Source organism: Pongo pygmaeus, chromosome 7 (genome assembly GCF_028885625.2).
Source record: "Pongo pygmaeus isolate AG05252 chromosome 7, NHGRI_mPonPyg2-v2.0_pri, whole genome shotgun sequence".
Taxonomy (NCBI): domain Eukaryota; kingdom Metazoa; phylum Chordata; class Mammalia; order Primates; family Hominidae; genus Pongo; species Pongo pygmaeus.
In genome coordinates, this window is record NC_072380.2 from 66,287,527 (window position 1) to 66,301,343 (window position 13,817).

At 40.1% G+C, this 13,817-nt stretch overlaps 1 protein-coding gene across 1 annotated transcript in view; it reads left to right on the plus strand.

Annotated features, from left to right (window-relative positions):
• The first annotated feature begins 276 nt into the window (after positions 1-276).
• RP1 (RP1 axonemal microtubule associated) overlaps positions 277-13,817 on the plus strand; it is a 341,437-nt gene continuing 327,896 nt past the window's right edge. Inside the window, exons 1-3 of the mRNA XM_063669462.1 lie at positions 277-663; positions 906-1,179; positions 6,427-6,580. The gene's annotated coding sequence lies outside the window, so the exon portion shown is untranslated. The remainder of the gene's footprint in view (positions 664-905; positions 1,180-6,426; positions 6,581-13,817) is intronic.

Sequence of the window (13,817 nt, forward strand, 5' to 3'; positions counted from 1 at the left end):
TCACAGCTCCAAAGGCTGGGAAATCCAAGATCAAGGCACCAGAAGATTCAGTGTCTAGTGAGGGTCTGCTTCCTGGTTGAAATATAGCACTTTCTCACTGAGTCCTCCCATGGTGGAAGAGGCAAGGGAGCTCTCTGGGGTCTCTTTCATATGGGCACTAACACCGTTCATGAGGGTTCTACCCTCATGAGCCAATCACCTCCCAAAGACCCCATGTCTTAATGCCATCATATCAGGGATTATGACCTCAGTATGTGAATTTGGAAGTTGGGGGACACAAGCATTTAGCCCATAACAGTGACCTACTTAAATTGATTTCATGGCCCAAGAATGAGCTATATAACCCATGACATGAAAATATGTACCAGCAATTTCTACAGACTCTTTCATTCTAATGTTCTCTGATTCTCCTAAAAAACAAAAATACAAAAAAAAGCTTTCAAACCCAATTCCCTTAGTCCAGAAGAGAAGATTCTGACTTGAGAGCAGTGCATGTGAAAAAGAAGTAAGGATTTTTATCACAGGTCGATATGTGAAAACGCTGCAATATGGGGACAAAAAACTCACCTGTAAGGCTCCATCAGGGATCCTGCATTTCCTCCTGGGAATCATATTTTAAGAGAAATTAACAACCTAGACTGTGTTCAGAGAAGGACAGTGAAGGTGGGAAAGTTTCTGAAATTATTTAAGAAACTGAGAATGTTTAATATGACTTTAAGGAAGAAGGGTCTCTAAATAGTTTATATGTATATATATATGTGTATATATATGTATATATGTGTGCTTGTATATATATATTATGATAATAGGTCTCTGAGTTAGTAGAACAATTTTTCAGCATTAAATAGGTCTTGGTCCATCTGACATGGTATTTTGTATAAAACTTATGTTTCTTGTGTTTTTAGATTTTGGTGTCTACAGTGAGAATCCTGTAAAATGATTATGACTGCACCTCCCTCCTGTGAGAGACTGTGAAATGCAGGCAGGAAACAGCCCCTCCCAGGTTAAGCGGAGGAGCTCTGAAGCTTGGCGTTGGCAGGATTTTTGCCCAGCTTCAAAGGGATTTGAAAGGTGGTGACAGGCTCCAGCCCAGACTGCGCCTCGGAATGCAGACGCTTCTCTGCCTAGAACCTGGCCCGGCCCTATGGGAAAGCCCCGGTTCTTGGCGGCACTGAACTGGTAAAAAGCACTTGCCGTGGGTTCCCTCCCTTTCTCCCCCTCTCCCTGGCCATGGGAGTCAGGAAAACAGGCAGTGAAAGGCTTCAACAGTTCCTTTCCAGTTTTCCACGGGGGCCCCAAGGAACGCCTGCAGCTGGAATTCCCCAGGAGACAGGGAGTTGTAACAATAGAGGTCTGCACTGTGGTTGCCGTGGGAGGGCTTCTTGTTGGAGTGGGTCGCGGCAGATTTGTTGGTAGCTTATTAAATTCAGGAAGGAAAGGGGAGAGAGAAGTTGAGTGTAACTCAAAGCTTACTTGGTTGGGAAACCTGGGAGCAAAACGGGCCCACCAAAACAAAGTGGAAAAATTGCAGTTGCATAAGTTGTGGGGAGAAAGGATAAATACTTTTGATAGTACTATGTTTGTGGCTTTGAGTTGGGGCTGTGTCTGGGAAGGTTCAAAATGAAGCTGGAGTAGTTAAAATATATTAATCTTGGCCAGGCGCGATGGCTCACGCCTGTAATCCCAGCACTTTGGGAGGCCGAGGCGGGCGGATCAAGAGGTCAGGAGATCGACACCATCCTGGCTAACATGGTGAAACCTCGTCTCTACTAAAAATACAAAAAAATTAGCCGGGCTTGGTGGTGGGCACCTGTAGTCCCAGCTGCTCGGGAAGCTGAGGCAGGAGAATGGCGTGAACCCAGGAGGCGGGGCTTGCAGTGAGCCGAGATCGCGCCACTGGCCTGCAGCCTGGACGACAGAGCGAGACTCCGTCTCAAAAAAAAAAATATATATATATATTTATATATATTTATATATTTATATATATTTATATATTTATATATATTTATATATTTATATATTTATATAAATTTATATATTTATATATTTATATATATTTATATATATTTATATATTTATATATTTATATATGTATATATATTTATATATTTATATATGTATATATATTTATATATATTTATATATGTATATATATTTATATATATTTATATATGTATATATATTTATATATATTTATATATGTATATATATTTATATGTATTTATATATGTATATATATTTATATGTATTTATATATGTATATATATTTATATGTATTTATATATGTATATATATTTATATGTTTATATATTTATATATTTATATGTTTACATGTTTATATATATTTTTATATATTTATATATTTATATATATTTTTATATATTTATATATTTATATATATTTTTATATATTTATATATTTATATATATTTATATATATTATATAGATTTATATATATTTATATATTTATATATTTATATATTTATATATTTATATATATTTATATATATTTATATATTTATATATTTATATATATTATATATATTTATATATTTATATATTTATATATATTTATATATATTTATATATTTATATATTTTTATATATTTATATATATTCATATATATTTATATATTTTTATATATATTTATATATATATTTATACATATATTCATATATATTTATATATATTTTTATATATATTTATATTTATATATTCATATATATATTTATATATATTTATATATTCATATATATATTTATATATTCATATATATATTTATATATTCATATATATTTATATATATTTATATATTCATATATATTTATATATTCATACATATTTATATATATTTATATATTTATATATTTTATACATTTATATATATTTATAGATATATTTTTATATATTTATATGTATTTATATATATTTCTATATATATTTATATATATTCATATATATTTCTATATATATTTATGTATATTTATATATGTTTCTATATATATTTATATATTTATATATATTTCTATATATATTTCTATATATTTATATATATTTCTATATATATTTATATATATATTTTTATATGTATAAAAATATATATGTATAAAAAAATATATATATAAATCTTGCTGCTCAACCTTCTACTACCCAATGTTAAATCCAGACACTTGGATAACCTTTAATCATATTTGAGACTGAAGTGGCTCTTAGAGATACTGAAACTTCACTGTAGTCCCGGATAGCATATTCATTCATTCGCTAGCTGTTGGCACCTCATACTGAGGTTAACTCTTAGAACAGAATTATCATATTTATTTTTGGTAGTTCTTTCAAGTTCTTTCAGTAGACTTAAACAGGTTAGTGAGTTTTGCTTTTTTAAGCACCTAACACAGCATCTGGCACACAGTAGGTAGACACACACAAATATATACATACATATATATATAATTTTTTTTGAGATGGAGTCTCACTCTGTTGCCCAGGCTGGAGTGCAGTGGTGTGATCTCGGCTCACTGCAACCTCTATTTCCTGGGTAGCAATTCTCCTGCCTCAAGACTCCCGAGTAGCTGGTGTTACAGGTGCGTGCCACCATGTCCGGCTAATTTTTGTATATTTTTAGTAGAGATGGGGTTTCACCATGTTGGCCAGGCTAGTCTCAAGCTCCTGACCTGAAGGGTACACAAAAATACTGAGTGAAAGAAAATGCTAGATGGAGGAAAGCCCATCCAACCCAGCTCCTTACTTTGCAGATAAGTTAACCATAGCCAAGGGAGGTGAAAAGACTTCCAGCTGGAATGGGATCAGACTCAGATTTCCAGATGGTCAGCCATAGATTTTCCATCTGCACCATCCTGCCCCCTGCTGCTTGACTTGTCAAGAAACAGTAGGTGTTTCAAAAGGCAGGGGTTCTTCGAGAATTTCTTGTTCTCTATAGTTGACGTTCTAAGATCAGATTTGAAGGAAATTTACTTTTTGTGTGTTCCGCTTCACAAAGAAGATATTTTCTGCATTGAGGAGAAAACCAAACAGATTGCATTCTGCTCTAAACGTTAAAACCAAGAGATCACAATTTGATAGCCTAAAACCAAATATCCTGATTTAAAAAAGGATTCAAACGGACATTTCTTAAAGAAGACATACAGATGGCCAACAGGTACATTGTAAGATGCTCAACATCACTGACCCTCAAAGAAATGCAAATCAAAACCACAATGAGAAGTCATTTCACACGTGCTGGGATGGCTATTTTAAAAAAACAGAAGACAGCAAGTGTTGGTGTAGATGTGGGGAAACTGGAATCCTTATATATTGTTGGTGGGAATGTGAAATGGCGCAGCAGCTATGGAAAACAGTGCAGAGATTCCTCAAAGAATTAAAAATACAAAACATCTCATATATCCTATAAATATATACACCTCTGTACCCACAAAAATTAAAAATTAAAAACAGAACTAGCAAGCCTATTACACAGCATATACCCAAAGGAATTCAAATTAGGGTCTTGAAGAGATATCTGTACTCCCATGTTCATAGCAGCATTATTCACAATAGCCAGGAAGTGAAAACAACCTAAGTGTCCACAAATGGACAAATGGATAAAGAAAATGTGATCTGTCTATCTATCTATCTATCTATCTATCTATCTATCTATCTATCTATCTATCATCTATCTATCTATCTATCTATCTATCTATATATCTATAAAATACATGACTACTATTCAGCCTTTAAAAAGAAGGAATTCATGCTCTTGCAATAACATGGATGAACCTGGAGGACATTATGTTAGGCGAAATAAACCAGACACAGAGGGAAAAACACTGCATGATTCCACTTATGTAAGGGCTTCTAAAGTAGTCAAACTCATAGAAGCTGAGAGCAGAATGGTGATTGCCAGGCGATGAGAGGAGGGGAAATGGGGAGATGTTGTTCAAAGTGTATCAAGTTTCAGTTATGCAACATGAGTATGTTCTGGAGATCTGCTGTGTGACACAGTGGCTATAGTTAACAATATGGAATTTTGTACTCTAAAATTTATTAAGAAGGTAGATCTCATGTTAAGTGTTCTTACCACGAAAACAAACAAAACAACAAACACACACAGGAGACTTTGGGAGGTGTTGGGTATGTCTATTACCTTGATTGTGGTAATAGTTTATGGGTGTATGCATATGACGTCATCAAATTGTAAATATTTACGGTTCCTTATACAGCAGGTCCTCTAATAATGTCATTTCGTTATAATGTTGATGAGGAAAAAATAATGTATTCCCAGCCAGGGCCACTGTCTGTGTGGAATTTGCATGTTCCCCCCATATCTGTGGGGGTTTTCCCTGGGTCCTCCGGTTTCCTCTCACAACCCAAAGCTGTGCACATTAGGTGAACTGGCATGTCTACATGGTCCCAGTACATGAGTGTGGGTGTGTGAGTGTGCCCTGCCACGGGATGGTATCCTGTGCAAGGGTGGGTCCTGCCTTGTGCCCTGAGCTGCTGGATATGCTCAGCCACCTGCGACCCTGAACTGGAACAAGCGGGTTGGAAAATGAACGAATGAATGAATGAAAGTTACGGATTGGAAAATGAATGAATGAATAAAAGTTACAGGTTGGAAAATGAATGAATGAATACAAGTTGATTGTAAAAAAAATTGTAAAATCTGCGATAATCATACAAATGCACGACAATAAACAATGAAGTGTTTTGGGAGCCTGTTGTATTTGTAATGGTTTTCAAACTGCGAGGTGGGAGGAGGTGCTCCTGACAATTTTCGCTTTGCAAACACTTATTCCTTGCTTTAACCCACCACCATTACGACCACTGTGATTTGCTGATTTATCAAAAATTGGATAAATATTTTACTTGTTTTTATTAATCTTTCTCAAGTGTGTATTTCACATTTATTTCAATGGCTAATATTAGGAGTGTTGTAGTCTTTATTTAGAAGTTTGGTGATGTTTTTGTGACCAAAAATATGCTGTGGGAACTTGACTCTTGTTTATATCCATCAACTTATGGGAAAATTGGTTTTATTATACGTTGCTTTGCTTAAAGTTGCAGTTTCCAAGAAATTATCAACAATATTAGGTGAGGACTTACTATATATCCATTATGCCTCAATAAAACTTTTTTTTTTTTTTAAATTTGAGACCTTTACCCAGGGTCCTGGTGACCAAAATTAAGGCCATGAGGACATTGAGTGATTTGATAATGTATCACCCTCCCAGGCCCATCTCCCTGGGCTGCCTGCACTGTGCAGTGCCCAGTGCCCAGCTGCGCATGGCTTAAATAAGTGTTTATGTGGTTGTTGAAACAATGAATAAAAAGCAGAAAGAATACATGCTTACTGATGGTTGTCACTGTACAAAAGATAACCGGCTTGTGAATTCTTGGAAGTCATTTTTTGTTCTGTTTCTTTGTTTCAGGTTCATATTCTAAAGAGAGCAGGCACTGAGCAAACGTTTATTGAACTGAACCAATCTGCTGGTTATGGGGATGTGACCTCCACTTCATCGTGTCGAACTAAACAAACACATATTTCTCCAGACAAATATTGAAACTGGTGAACTTCAAAATAAGGTAAAAAGCTCCTATGTTTCCATGCCTCATTATGTGCTACAAAAAATTGAATGATAAGAACAAGAACAAAGCAGGTTATTTTGTTTGCTATTTAACTTGTGTTCAGGTCTTCACAGAATGAGAGGCATAGCAACACTCATGACCCCAGGCTAGTTCTGTTCTTTGCCAGTGTGTGGTTTGGGAGTTCTGTGAAGTGTTTGCAGTCGCTACTAATAATCCAGGTGACACAGCAAACATTGCTGTTCCCTTGGTCCAGCACAAATAGAGGAGGGTTCACTCATAGGCAGCATCTGAGCAACAGGCTCACCAGATATCAGCCTCTCCACACCGACTCTTCCAAACTCCAGCTCTCTTCATTAAGATATTCTGGAAGCAACTGAGGAGTTTCTACAAACGTCTGGGAAATTACAAGTAAAATATATGTGTTTTCTTTTCTCCTTGCCTTTTCTATAGGGAATGATAATGAAAATTTAAGTTTTTATAATTAGGCTTTTTAAAAGGGAGGAGATCTTTAACTTTTATTTAAATATGGAAGATTGCTTAATGGTATGGAAAATATGCCAAAGATGGTAAAGCAAGCAGGGAAGGCCAGAGCTAAATAACTTTGTGTCTTGGTTGCTGTGGGGAAGGTGAGTGAACCATTTTTCCTGTCAGGCATTTTTGCAGATATTTGTAAGGTATCGTAGCTTTGAGAGGGAGTTTGGACAAATGTCCTCACGGCCTGTACACGTGGGCCATGTATAGGACTTGTGATTTGATCTTTAAGGCCTGGGGAAAGCCCTGGAGGGTGATAAACAGAAGAATAGTATGACCCCTCTTAGGTTTTCCAGAGGAGAGTGGGTCACGTTAGGGCAGGACTGGCTGGAGGCACGAAGACCAGTTAGGAGGCTATCGAGACAGTCTGATAAAGGATGACTATTAGAGACTGAGAAAGGCCACAGCAAAGAATGTAAAAAGAGTATGGAGAAGTGAGATGGAGTGGGGACATATTTAGGGACTCAGTCCCCAACTGGGAGAAGGAGAAGTTTAATATGACTCTATGGTTTCTAACTTGGATGATATTAATTTTTCATATTATTGAGACTACAATTTTTCATGTTGAATTAGTAACCGTTAAGCCACAAACATATTGGCAGCCAGCAGAATGTAGCTCGAAAGGAGAAGCTTCAGGGCATCATGGCAGGAGCTTGGGCTGTGGAGGCTGGGGTGGGTCTGTGTTTGAACCCAGCTCCTCGTGGGGGCATGACTGCAGCCAAGTGCCTCGGAGTTCCTCTTGATGTGAGGGTTGGGACCTCCAACCCCCAGGATTTTTGGGGATGGGGAAGTTGGGCGAGATATTCTAAGTGAACACACTCTGAATGTCAGCTATCACTTTTTTCTCAGCAGTTCAAGTGGAAGTTTGTTTTCATTTCAGTTAAGGTACGAGCTGTTCTGACTGCTGTGCAGGCATTCACACGCCTGCTGCTAGAAAGCTGGAGCTGGAAGGAGCATTGGGGCCCGCTGAGTCCTCCTTTCTCATGTATGGATGTGGATGTGGAGGCAGGCCCTAAGTATTAGTGTAGGTGCCGACGGTGCAGGTGAGAAGCCCCCTGGTAACTCACTCAGTGCTGCGTCTGCTCTTCCACACTCTCCAACATGACGTCACTGGTTTACAAGTGAGAAGCAGGTCACATGTCCCTAAGGTTTCTGCGAGGGAGGCAAGCATTGTGCAGTGGTTCAGAACACCTGCTGCACGGGTTCATCCCGTGCAGCTTCTCTCACCTAAGTTTCTGTTTCTATATCTGTAGGTTGGGAATATGCTGTGGCTGTGTAAGGCCACCACATACAGTGCTTAGCACATTGTGAGCACTCAATGTAGAAACAGATCTTATTTGCTCTAGGTCTGACAGGCCAATGTCATCCAAGCAGGAGACCCACATGGCCTGCAGCACATTTAGGGCCATCTCTATGTCAATAGCATCCAATGGCTTTAGGTGGGGCCTGGACTGGAGCCTCCATGTTGAGGGTGCAGGCAGGGGGCTTGTTCTCTCGCTCCCCTCTGCATTGGAGATAGGTGCCACTTTGCAGGCTCAGGGGGTGTGACACAGGATCTGGACGCTAGGGAGACCACGGCCAATGGGGAAAGGCCACACAGTGTAAATGGGTGGAAGTGGGGGATATGTTGGGGGGGGTCACTGGGTGAGCCACCCTGGGAGATTGATTCCTCAGAAGGGGATCTGTCAGTCTGACCCTATACACTGAAAAAGCAAGTCCATCAAAAGCTTCTACTACTAGAGCTTCTTAACTAAATCCCTAGTAAACCTCCTTACTTCAGTTGGTAAATTCAAAATTAATGGCATAATACTTTCACAAGAATATACCATGAAATCATTTTCCTTCTTTTTGGCCAGAGTTTACGTGTTTTAAATTTTAAACTCAGATTCCAAGTAAACAAAGTGATTGTTTAAATTACCTGTCATTGACCCCACAGCAATAGTTGTTTAGTTTCTGTTTATATTTACTTAGTATCTTAGAACCATTTAATAGCAACATAACAGAGCTAAAACAGCACCCTTAGAAACTTGTATACACAATCAAGACCCGGGCATTACCATGGTTGAAGGATTCCTTCAGTACAAGGAAATACTGGAGAAGTTTGGCAGGCATGACTTAACTGGCCAAGTCATAGAGAAAGTGAACATCACAGATGGTCAGCTTGTAAAAAAGTGAGTTGTGGCTTTTCAGATGATTAACTGGCAGAGTGTGCAAACTTTTGCCGTTGGATTATTTTATTCTAGGTTGACTCACTTAAAGAAGAATTTGAATCATTATCTAACAGAAAAAAGACCAATAACAAGCATTATTGCTGGAACATTTTATGGGTAGACTGCTTTCTATACATGATTGGTGAACATTGTGTTTCAATTAATTATATATCCTGATAATATATGAATTAATACTGTGATATCATGCATACAATAACAATACTCAATGGAAATATAGCAAAACAGAAATGAAAATAATTTTGTTTTTCCTTGAGAAGGTATTTCAAATTTTGATAGTATTTCAGGGACATTAACATAAATGTCACTTATCACAACAAAGTACCTTGGCTACAGAAGGTATATGATATTGACTATCAAATGAATGGATGGTCCCCAAACTTGTCTAGAGAAAGATGAGATCCTGACAGTTAAAATTAAGTAATTTAAAGTGAATCAAACTTTAAAAACTCAGCAGCTTTGCTATTACTCAAATGATAAAAACTCAGAATTTAAAATTTCATGTCATAGCTATGTTCACATGTGAAACTAGTGAATATGAATATGGGAGCAACATTTTTCATTAAAAAAGTAAAGACTGATCAATGATTGCTTTTATTAAATTGCGTGTTTCACATCTGAAGCTACTTGACATTTCAGAGAATGCATGCCTGAGGCGGTAATAACATTTGGTATATAAACCAGTCTGTAGAATAAGTTAAAAGAAATATTTTAAGTAGGCAGCGTGCAGTGGCTCATGCCTGTAATCCCAGCACTTTGGGAAGCTGAGGTGGGTGGATCACCTAAGGTCAGGAGTTTGAGGCCAGCCTGGCCAACAGGATGAAACCCCATTGCTACTAAAAATACAAAAATTAGCCATGTGTGGTGGCAGGCGCCTGTAATCCCAGCTACTCAGGAGGCTGAAGCAGGAGAATCGACTGAACCCGGGAGGCAGAGTTTGCAGTGAACTGAGATGGTGCCATGGCACTCTAGCATGGGTGACAAGAGTGAAACTCCGTCTCAAAAAAAAAAAAAAAAGAAATATTTTAAGTAATATTAGGGTTGGTGAAGTATTAGTATAAGTTTGTAACTATCATGTAAGATTTCAACATTAATTGATCAAAAAAAAATTTTTCTAGCAGGTGCTAGACAGATAGATGGCATCCTCTTTCACATAGAAGAGCAAAGCAGTTTTCCAAAGGTCTTTGAAATTCCCCAGGGAGTTCTGTGCAAAGACCACGGAGACAGGTGAATGCCTTCTATTTCTACAGGCTTTACCCTGAATGGATAATGCAGTTGCTGGTCAACCAGGCAGGCCATATGGAGTCACCCTTTACTGAGGCCCCTGGCAGGCCCAAGTCCTACAACACTCAAAGATGTTCCAGTAATGACTGTAGACTCTTACTCTTAAGTTTACATCGTATTATCTGTCCCTTAAGCCTAAATCAGCTCTTCAGAGAGAGAGGAAAACATAATTTGTTTCCCCCCACACCCCATAGCAGAAGAGTCAGCCCTCGGGGTTGGCTTCCTGGTCTCAGGCTCCACTCTGGCTGCTGGTGGCTTCCTAAGGAGATCTGAGATTGGGAACAGGCTGAGAGGGAGGAGGTCCTGGGGCTTCTTGTTCCCTTGACCACACAGGAAATTCCTCAGAGACGCACTCACTCTGTTATGGGCTCATCAAAGAGAGCCTCTCTCAGAAGGAAAGCCTGGCAGTGAGTGGAGGGCAGCGAGTCAGGGACCGTCGCATCTTCTTGGCTCAGTTACCTCCCTGGGTGCCCATGTCCATATATGTGATGTAGATAAAATATCTCCCTTGCAGAGGTGCTTGATATTTAAGAGGCTAGCACATTTTGAATGGCTTACAAGTGTCAGCTATTATTACTATTTGTGTGTGTGTGTGTGGTTTTTTTGTTTGTTTGTGATGGGGTCTTGTTCCTCCCAGGCTGGAATGCAGTGGTGAGATCATAGCTCACTACAGCCTTGAATTCCTCGGCTCAGGTGATCCTCCTCCCTCAGCCTCCTCAGTAGCTGGGATTACAGGTGCACCCCACTGTGCCCGACTAATTTATTTTTTATTTTTTGTAGAAATGAGATCATAGTATGTAGCCTAGGCTGGTCTCAAACTGCTGGGCTCAAGTGGTTCTCCTGCCTCTGCCTCCCCAAGTGTTGGGATTATAGGCATGAGCCACCATGCCCGGCCTACTATTTGTTTTTGACAACCAAAATCTTCACACCTTGGCCCTAAATCTCAATACATTTGTCTAGCAAATGGAAATAGCAACAAAGGACTAATCCGTGTCAGCAGAAATGTTGGCTATTTCATTAGAAATGTGAGTAAACTCATCCCAGGAGCTATTTCAAGTTATGCTGGTGTGAGAGACTGCTGCGGAGTTTTTGCCCAACTCAGATCTCCTCTGGGTGGCACTTGGCAGCCTCCATCTCTGTCCTGGTATTCATGATCCCAGAACTGTCGGGACTGGTCAGCACAGTGGACAGATGCCATTACAGTGGTGGTCTTCAGCCTCTGGAAGGTTTTCTTAATGTAAGCTTTTTTACTAGAAGGCTTTCCCTCTTTGGTCATTGCAGGGTCTGAGGATGCCACTAAAATGAATGTCACCAATTATGGGTGCCTAGCGGGTGCAGGTACTGAGTTCATTTCATGCAGAAGGGTGGGGTGAGGACTCTGGAGCCAGGGCTTGGGCTGGAAACCTAGATACAGCACTTCACAGTGCAAATGTGGGCGAGTGACCAAGCTCTGTACAATGAAGTTTCCTCTGGATAAAACACAGAGTGGAAGTACTGAGCTCGGAGGGTTGTTGTGACAATAAAAGGTGTCAGTAAGTGTTCGCTGTTGCCACTGTCTCATGGCACCTTCATGATGTCTTGGTGATTGTTTCAGTCCCGTTTCACAGATGACAAAAACAGGCTCATAGAAGAGGTGGACTCTGTGACACACACTGAATAAGCAGAGAGGCTGTGCTTTGGGGTTAGAGAAAAATTGCAGCTGTTTCCACTCCGAACCTTAGAATTCTGTTTTTCCCTAGTTACCAATACATTTTGAGCAAGCCAATTTTATTGGACTTAGAGGCCCAGCTCACCTGATTGATTCCTTGTGGTGGGAGATGTGAATTTCCTAGTCCAGTCTCTTTGAGGATTGAAAGAACTCAGTGAGAAGCCAGCAGAGTTGGCAAGGTTGTTGATTTCAATAACCTGTGGACACATATCTGCAGGAATTACAGGTGCACCCCACTGTGCCCGACTAATTTATTTTTTATTTTTTGTAGAGATGAGATCTTACTATGTAGCCTAGGCTGGTCTCAAACTGCTGGGCTCAAGTGATTCTCCTGCCTCCGCCTCCCAAAGTGTTGGGATTATAGGCGTGAGCCACCATGCCCGGCACAGAAGCTGAGAACCCCGCTTCTCAGAGAGAAGGTGTGAACAGACAGGAGTGTGTCAGTTGGCTGGGATTTACAGGCAGCAGAGACAGAGAGTTTCTGTGGGGCATGTGCTCTTAGGGATGTCCTGGAGAGAAGTATGCTACCTGTGATCTGCTCAGTGTGCAAGGTCCAGGAAGACAGATGGGCCAGCCATGGAGCTGAACAGCAAGTAGCAAAACCTTAGCTGGGGCTGGGTGTGGTGGCTCATGCCTGTAATCCCAGCACTTTGGGAGGCCAAGGTGGGCAGATCAACTGAGGTCAGGAGTTCGAGACCAGCCTGGCCAACAGGGTGAAACTCCGCCTCTACTAAAAATACAAAAATTAGCCTGGTGTGGTGTCATGCGCCTGTAATCCCAGGTACTCAGGAGGTGAAGGCAGGAGAATCGCTTGAACCCGGGAGGTGGAGGTTGCAAAAACCAAAAACCTTAGCTGGTCCAAAGCCCTTTATACTGGTCCATTTGCTCTTAGAGATCTACCCAGACACCAGGATTGCCTCACCCTGCCATAGAGGGGCATGATGAGAGAAAATCCACAAAGTTCATCAATAGCCCACATGTGGTTAGGGTATGTGAGAAACAAGGCCCTCACTGTTACTCTCTGGGGGTGGAGAGCAGGGCTTGGGGGGATCTGGGTTCTGACTGGCTTGGTCTCTCATCAGACTTACTTCCTACATTGGACTTTTAGGGATGCTGGAACAAAGCACCACAGACTGTGCAGCTTGAACAACAGACAATGACTGTCTCACAGTCTGGAGGCTAGATGGCTGAGATCCAGGTGTCGGCAGGGTTGGCTCCTCCTGAGGCTCTGGGGGAGACTCTGTCCAGTCCTCTCCCCAGCTCTGCAGGTTTGCTGGCCATCTTTGACGTTCCTTGCTTGGAGGAGCATCACTCCTGTCTCTGCCTTCATCTTCACACTGGTGTTCTCCCTGTGCCTGTGTCCAAATTTCCTCTTTTATAAGGACACAGCTCAGCTGGATTCGGGGCCCACCCCACTTCAGGATGACTCTGTCTTAGCCAATCACATCTGCAAGGACTCTATTTTTCAAATACGGTCACATTC